The sequence below is a fragment of the Cebus imitator genome, unplaced genomic scaffold (genome assembly GCF_001604975.1).
Source record: "Cebus imitator isolate Cc_AM_T3 unplaced genomic scaffold, Cebus_imitator-1.0 Scaffold289, whole genome shotgun sequence".
Taxonomy (NCBI): Eukaryota; Metazoa; Chordata; class Mammalia; order Primates; family Cebidae; genus Cebus; species Cebus imitator.
This window is the reverse complement of record NW_016107604.1, coordinates 840412-847458: the sequence shown is the minus strand read 5'-3', so window position 1 is coordinate 847458 and position 7047 is coordinate 840412. Positions and strand designations below refer to the sequence as shown.

The 7047-nt window shown below is 38.4% G+C and overlaps 1 non-coding gene across 1 annotated transcript; it reads right to left on the bottom strand.

Moving 5' to 3' along the window:
- Positions 1-3784: 3784 nt before the first annotated feature.
- LOC119467442 lies at positions 3785-3948 on the bottom strand. Its single transcript, XR_005195978.1, has one exon. It is a non-coding gene; the product is annotated as a U1 spliceosomal RNA (small nuclear RNA).
- Positions 3949-7047: the final 3099 nt, after the last annotated feature.

The following is a 7047-nucleotide window of genomic DNA, read 5'->3' as shown; positions in this document are numbered from 1 at the left end:
TGTTTCAATTTATATCTTATTGTACTACATCTTGCAAAACGGTTATAGTTATTTTTGATCACTTTATGTTTTTGCCTTTCTACTTAAAATATGAGTAGTTTTTATACACCATGATTACAATGTTACAATATTCTGTGTTTTTCTATGTACTTATTACCAGTGAGTTTCATACCTTCAGATGATTTCTTATTTGTCATTAATGTCATTTTCTTTTCCTTGAAGAGCTCCCTTTAGCTTTTCTTATAGGACAGGCCTGGTGTTGATGAAACCTTTTAGCTTTTGTTTGTCTGGGAAAATCTTTATTTCTCCTTTATGTTTGAAGGATATTTTCACCAGATATTACTATTCTAGGGTAAAAGTTTTTTTTCCTTCAGCACTTTAAATATGTCATGTCACTCTCTCCTGGCCTGCAAGGTTTCCACTGAAAAGTCTGCTTCCAGATGTATTGGCATTCCATTGTATGTTATTTGTTGCTTTCCCCTTTCTGCTTTTAGGATCCTTTTTTTTATCCTTGACCTTTGAGAGTTCAATTATTGAATGCCTTGAGGTGGTCTTCTTTGTGTTAAAACTTCTTGGTGCTCTGTAAGGTTTTTGTGATTGAATATTGATGTATTTCTCTAGGTTTGGGAAGTTCTCTGTTATTAACCATTTGAATAAACTTTCTATTACCATCTTTCTCTCAACTTCCCTTTTAAGGACGATATCGCTTAGATGTGCTCTTTTGAGGCTAATTTCTATATTCGTAGCCATGCTTTTTTAGAATTCTTTTTTTCTGTTGTCTCCTCTGTGTATCTTCAAACAGCCTGTCTTCAGGCTCACTAATTCTTTGTTCTGCTTGATCAATTCTGCTACTGAGAGACTCTGAGGCATTCTTCAGCATGTCAATTTCACTTTTCAACTCCAGAATATCTGTTTGATTCCTTTGAATTATTTCATTTTTTTAATTGAATTTATCTGATAGGATTCTGATTTCCTTCTCTGTGTTACCTTGAATTCCTTTGAGTTTCCTCAACACAGCGATTTTGAATTCTTTGTTTGAAAGGTCATATATCTCTGTCTCTCTCAAATTGGCCCCTGGAACCTAATTTAGTTCACTTGATGAGATCATGTTTTCCTGGATGGTGTTGGGGCTTACAGATATTCTTTGGTATCTGGGCATTGAAGAGTTAGGTATTTATTGTAGTCTTCACAGTTTGGGCTTATTTTCACCTGAACTTCTTGGGAAGGCTTTCCAGGTTTTTGAAGGAACTTGGGTGTTGTGATCTAAGTTTTTAGTCACTGCAGCCATATCTGCATTAGAGGGCACCCCAAGCCCAGTAATGCTGTAGTTCTTGTGGACTTATAAGAGCTTCTGCGTTGGTGGTCTTGGATAAGATCTGGATAAATTCTCTAGATTACCAGAGACTCTTGTCCTATTTCCTTACTTTCTCCCAAACAAACAGTTTCTCTCTCTCTGCTGAGCAGCCTGGAGCTGATGGATGTGTAACACAAGCACCCTGGTGACTACACAACTGGGACTGTGCCAGGTCAGGCCTGAAGCCAGCTCAGCACTGGGTCTTGCCCAAGGCCTGTTATAACTACCACCTGGCTACTATCTATATTTGCTTAAGGTCCTAGGGCTCTACGATCAGCAGCTGGTGAAGCCATTCAGTCTTGTGTCCTTCCTTTCATGGTGGCAAGTTTCCCAGAGCTCTGGGAAGGCCCAGAGATGCTGTCCATGAACAAGGGCCTGGAATTAGGAACCTTAAAAATCTACCTGGTTGTCTACTACAGCTAAACTGGCACCAAAAACCACAAGATGAAGTCCTTCCCACTCTTTCTTTCTGTTTTCTAAGGCAGAAGAGCCTCTCCCTATGTCTACCACTATCACAGGCCCACAGAAAGTACTGCCAGGGTACCACTGATGTTCAGTTAAGGCCAAGGACTCTTCAATCAGCTTGTGCTGAATGCTGTCTGGCCTGGGACTCACCCTTTAGGGCAGTGGTGAGTTCAGACATGCCATCTAAGAAGCAAGGCCTGGATTAGGGACCCTAAGAAGCCTGCTTGGTGCTCTACTTCTCTGTGGCTGAGCTGGTTCCTAAGATGCAAGACAAAGGCTCCTTTACTATTCTCTCCACTTTTGTCAAACAGAAAGAGTTTTGCCCCATAACCACCTCAGCTGGGAATGTGCTCAGTCTCACCTGAAGCCAGCATGTCTCAGAGTCTCACCCAAGGGCCATGGCATATACTACCTGGTTACCACTACTGATTATTTGGAGCCCAAGGGCTCCTTAGTCATAAGGTGATGAATCTTGCCTGGACTGGACTCTTCCTTTCAAGGCAGTGGGTTCCCTTCTGGCCCAGGGTGTGTCAAGAAATATCTGGGAGCTAGAGTCTGGAATAAGTCTCACAACTCTGCTTGGTGCTCTATTCTACTGTGGCTGAGATGGTATCCAAGTTGCAAAGCAAACTCCCATTTACTCTTCCCTATCCTCTCCTCAAGTGGAAAAAAAGAGTCTCTTTTGGAGCTACAAGCTACACTGCCTTCAGGTGGAGGGGAGTGATGCGAGCACTCCTTTAGCCACTTCAACCTGTGTCTCATTAGGCTGTATGCCTCCCACATCCACCGGCTTCAAGCCCAGCACAGCACTAAGATTTGCCTAGGAGTTGCAGTTCTTGTGTCCTAAATAGCATTTCAAGTTTATTTAAGATCCCGTAGCACTTTAGCCCATGGTGGTGAGGCTTGCCAACATCATGTTTTGAACACTAGGCTGGGTGGTTCCCCTCTGGCTACAGCTGATCTAAATGTTTACTCCCTGGGTATTGGCTGAGTTCTGCCTGGTGTTGGCAGCACTGAGTTCCAATGCAAAGTCCCACAATCACTGACTTTTCCCTTCCCGAAGCACACAGATTCTCCACACCATGTGGCTGCTGCCATGGGTATGGGGGTGGTGGTGTCAGCAATTCAAGACTGGTTTTCCTACCCACTTCAGTGCCTCCTTCAGCAATATGAAGTTAAAACCAGGTACTTCGATCACACACCTGATTTTTGGTTCTTATGAAGTTACTTTTTTGTGTACGTAGTTGTCAGATTTGATGTTCCTGTGGGGAGGCTGATGGATGGAGGCTTCTATTTGGCCACCTTGCTCCACCTCCTCCTTATCACTTGCTCTGAACATTTATACTTGAATTGCTCATGAAAAATTTCATGAGACATTAAACAAAGCTAGCCGTTGAAGGACTTCAAGAAAGGCCACCCTGAAACATGCCAGTTTGGTATATGATCACTTCAGGTTGAAGGAACTTAAAAAATAGCAAATGCAGGGAGAGCCTTTCTCTGGATTTCCCTTATCTGCCTAAACAGAGATCCACCAACCAGAGAAGACCAACTCCTAACACAGGAGAGAAAACTAGAAGTCAACACCATATCCAGACAAACTATGGCAAACCATCATCTATTCCTCCTAGAGCCTACTTATCTTTCCCTCAAATCATTTAATCTCCCCCAAATTGTCTACATTCTCCTTCCTCTCTTCCCTGTAAAGTTCGTGCAAGCTCCTAAATCTCACTGCTTATTGATGCGGGTGGGTGGATTCAGTTTCTTCCTGTGATAACCCTCCTCAATAAATCTGTATACCTTTTCTTCTGTTAATTCGCCTGCTGTTAGTTATCAAAGTCTCAGAGGGAAAAGTCTTCTCTACACTATCATCTTAATTATTTTATTTTTGTTGACAAATCAGGCAAGTATGAAAAATATCACAGAGGCAAACTTAAAAAGTTTTTGTTTTGTTTGTTTGTTTTTAACCAGGGGAAAGTGCGAATGCAGTTCCCCACTACCACAAATTATGCAGTCAAGTTCTGCACATTTGGGGAAATCGCAGGGGTCAGCATATCCAGAGTGCAACGGATAAGGCTCTCCCTGGGAAAACCACCTTCGTGATCATGGTATCTCCCCTGCCAGGTAAGTATGAGAAACTTAAACGGTTAAACATCACTCTTCTCTCTTTTTAAAATTTTTTATACCTATGATTGACGTGCATTCATTTTTACTGCATGTTTTGCTCTTAGGTTGGATTTATGATTTTGTGATCTTAAACATCTAGCAGACACAAACCTGTCTGACCAGCAACCCAGGAAAAACAAACAATTCTGAAAACATTCCTATTTTCATGTTATCAACAATTTTAAAGCAAGCTTTATTTACCAATGAGCTACCTAAATTATGTGAACTTAGAAAAAAATACATTTGTGTTAGTTTTATATTTCTGAGATTTTTGAAATAGTTTATTTACTTGAACCCTTATTTATTCCCCAGCTAATTTGAATAGAACTTCCTTAAAATATTTTATAAGATAGTTTAGTAATACCATAAAATAGTGCATATATGTAATGTACAAACATACATACATTCATACAAAGACATATATAAACATATGAACAGAAGCAGGTAAGCAGTCGATTTAAAAGTTGCTTATTGGAAGTCCAAAGGTCATTCTAGGATGCTGGTTGACCTGGAGTTGTTACTGTTATTGCAAGGCAATTAATTTGAAAGCCTTTTGTTTCATATCTTTTTCTTTGAAATGTTCAACTAATTTAGCTAAACCTGTAGCTTCCTTCTCTATCATTTGTTGTTTTTTTAGGCAAAGCATTTTCTATGTTGAACAGGGATACATTTCATTATTGTTCTGAGCTTAAGATTCTGTCCAATGCATACAAGTGGTTAAAAAGCATACCTGATTGTTCTAACTTTCGTAAATGCTTATCTAGTTTTTTTTTTAAAGGATGTGTAGGTAACCAAGTAAAAAAGTCAGAGTATTCAGAGTACACATAGGAGAATAGAAAGAAAGATAGACACCTTAGAAGCCTCTATGTGCCAATTTAAAATACATCCAGCTGTTTCTGAGGTATTCAGGATCTCTCCCCCCTTTTTTTGTGCCCAGTAGATAAGCAATTTTGTTTAGGTTAAAACTTCCACACTGTACCCATCAAAATTCTAAATTATTTTTGGTAATATTCACCCATTTCTCTAGAAAGGCACAGGTTCTGAGATGAAGTCTCAGACTCTCTGTATTTAAATAAATTCATTATTTTCTGTCTCTTTGGAACCTTTCCTACCAGGGGTCCTTTACTAAACCCAATTCAGTTTCTGTTTCACCCAATCAGACACCTGAAGCCTCTCTACAGGACTCAAGTCTAGTTTCTGTCATGACTTCTGAAACCAATCTAGATTTTAAAAATGCTCAAATAAACTCTGTGAACTTGACACAAGTGGTAGAGCTAGTGCATCTGAGAGATCTTACTGGTGATGACCTCCAAATGCAAAGCAAGAGGCAATGAGCACAAGGAGTTCAGCGGGGTACCTATATCTGTTTGCTTGTTCCTTCCAGAGGTCATCATCAGGCGGTCTCCCTGGGATCCAACTTCTGATACCAGATCTAATAAAAGAAAAACTTTGGTACATTTCTATTTTAAAGAGTTTATTTGAGCATTCAGTGATTCATGAATTGGAGCAGCATCAGACTGCAAACAGCTAGCACTCTGCCAGGAGGAGCAAGAGGGGAAACTTCTATAAAGTTTAAGAATATAGAGGAAGATAGATACCTTAGAAGCCTCTATTGGCGCATAGGTTATACAGTATGAGAACAGAAAGATGAATCTTTCTTTCTATTCCCTCTGTGTACTCTGAATCTCCGACTTTTTCACCTGCTTATTTGTAGAAGCAAGATAAACAATTTTGAGTGGTTAGAGTGAAAATCTCTAGTTAGAGATTAGTTGGTGATTTCTGTTTGTTACAATTTCTAGTTTTAATTTACTGTTTACCTTGGACCTTGGTTTGTTCATGTACAAATTTAAAGTGCCAAAACCACAATCTAATGGTATTCTAATTAGACCCAGTCGAATGGTCTCCCAATTAGAAATAGTTAACAAGCGTAAGAACCCTTCACCTAACCCTAGTCCCAAAGATTTTCTCCTATGATTTCTTATAAAAGTTTTATAAAGTTTTACATTTAAATCTATGATCCATTTTGGGTCAAATTTTGTATTAGGTATAAGGTTAAATCAAGGTTTATATATTTGCTGATAGATGTCTAATTGCTCCAGCACAATTTGTTGAAAAGGGTATTCATCTATTGAAATGCTTTGGAGCCTTTGTCAAAAATTACTTATCTGTACTTGTATCTTGCTATGTCTGGGTTCTCTACTCTATTCCATTGATCTACGTGTCTACTCCTCTATCAATGCCACATAATCTTGATTACAGTAGCTACACGAAATCTTAAAATTGGGTAGGGTAATTTTGTTCACTTTCTTCTTCTTTTTTAAGATTATATTAGCTCTTCTAGTTTATTTGACTTTCCATGTATACGTTTTAGAATAATCATATATATATATATATATATATATATATATATGTATGTATATAAAATCTTCTGGAATCTTTATAGAAATTTAGATAAATCTATGTATTGATTTGGGGAGAACTGACGTCTTTATTATGTTGAGTCTTCACATCCATGAACACCTTTTGTCTCTCACCTTAGATTTTCTTTTATTTTTTTCCATCAGTTATTTGTAGCTTTCAGCATCCAAATCCTATAAATAATTGTATTGAAAACATTATTTGTTTGGACTGGCCACAAATCCAGGAGTTGTTTTGTTTTGGAAAAAAATCAATAAAATAGACCAATAGCTAGACTAATAAAGAAGAAAAAAAGAGAAGATTCAAATAAACACAATCAGAAACAATATGGGAAAGTTTATCACTGGCCCCACAGAAATACAAACAATCATCAGAGAATACTATAAACATCTCTATGCACATAAACTAGAAAATCTAGAAGAAATGAATAGATTCCTGGACACATACACCCTCCCAAGAATGAACCAGGAAGAAATTCAGTCCCTGAACAGACCAATAGAGTCCTGAAATTGAAGCAATAACAAATAGCATGCCAAGCAACAAAAGCAGCATATCAAAAAGCTTATCCACTACAATCAGGTAGGCTTCATCCCCAGGATGCAAGTTTGGTTCAACATATGCAAATCAATAAATGTGATTCATCACAT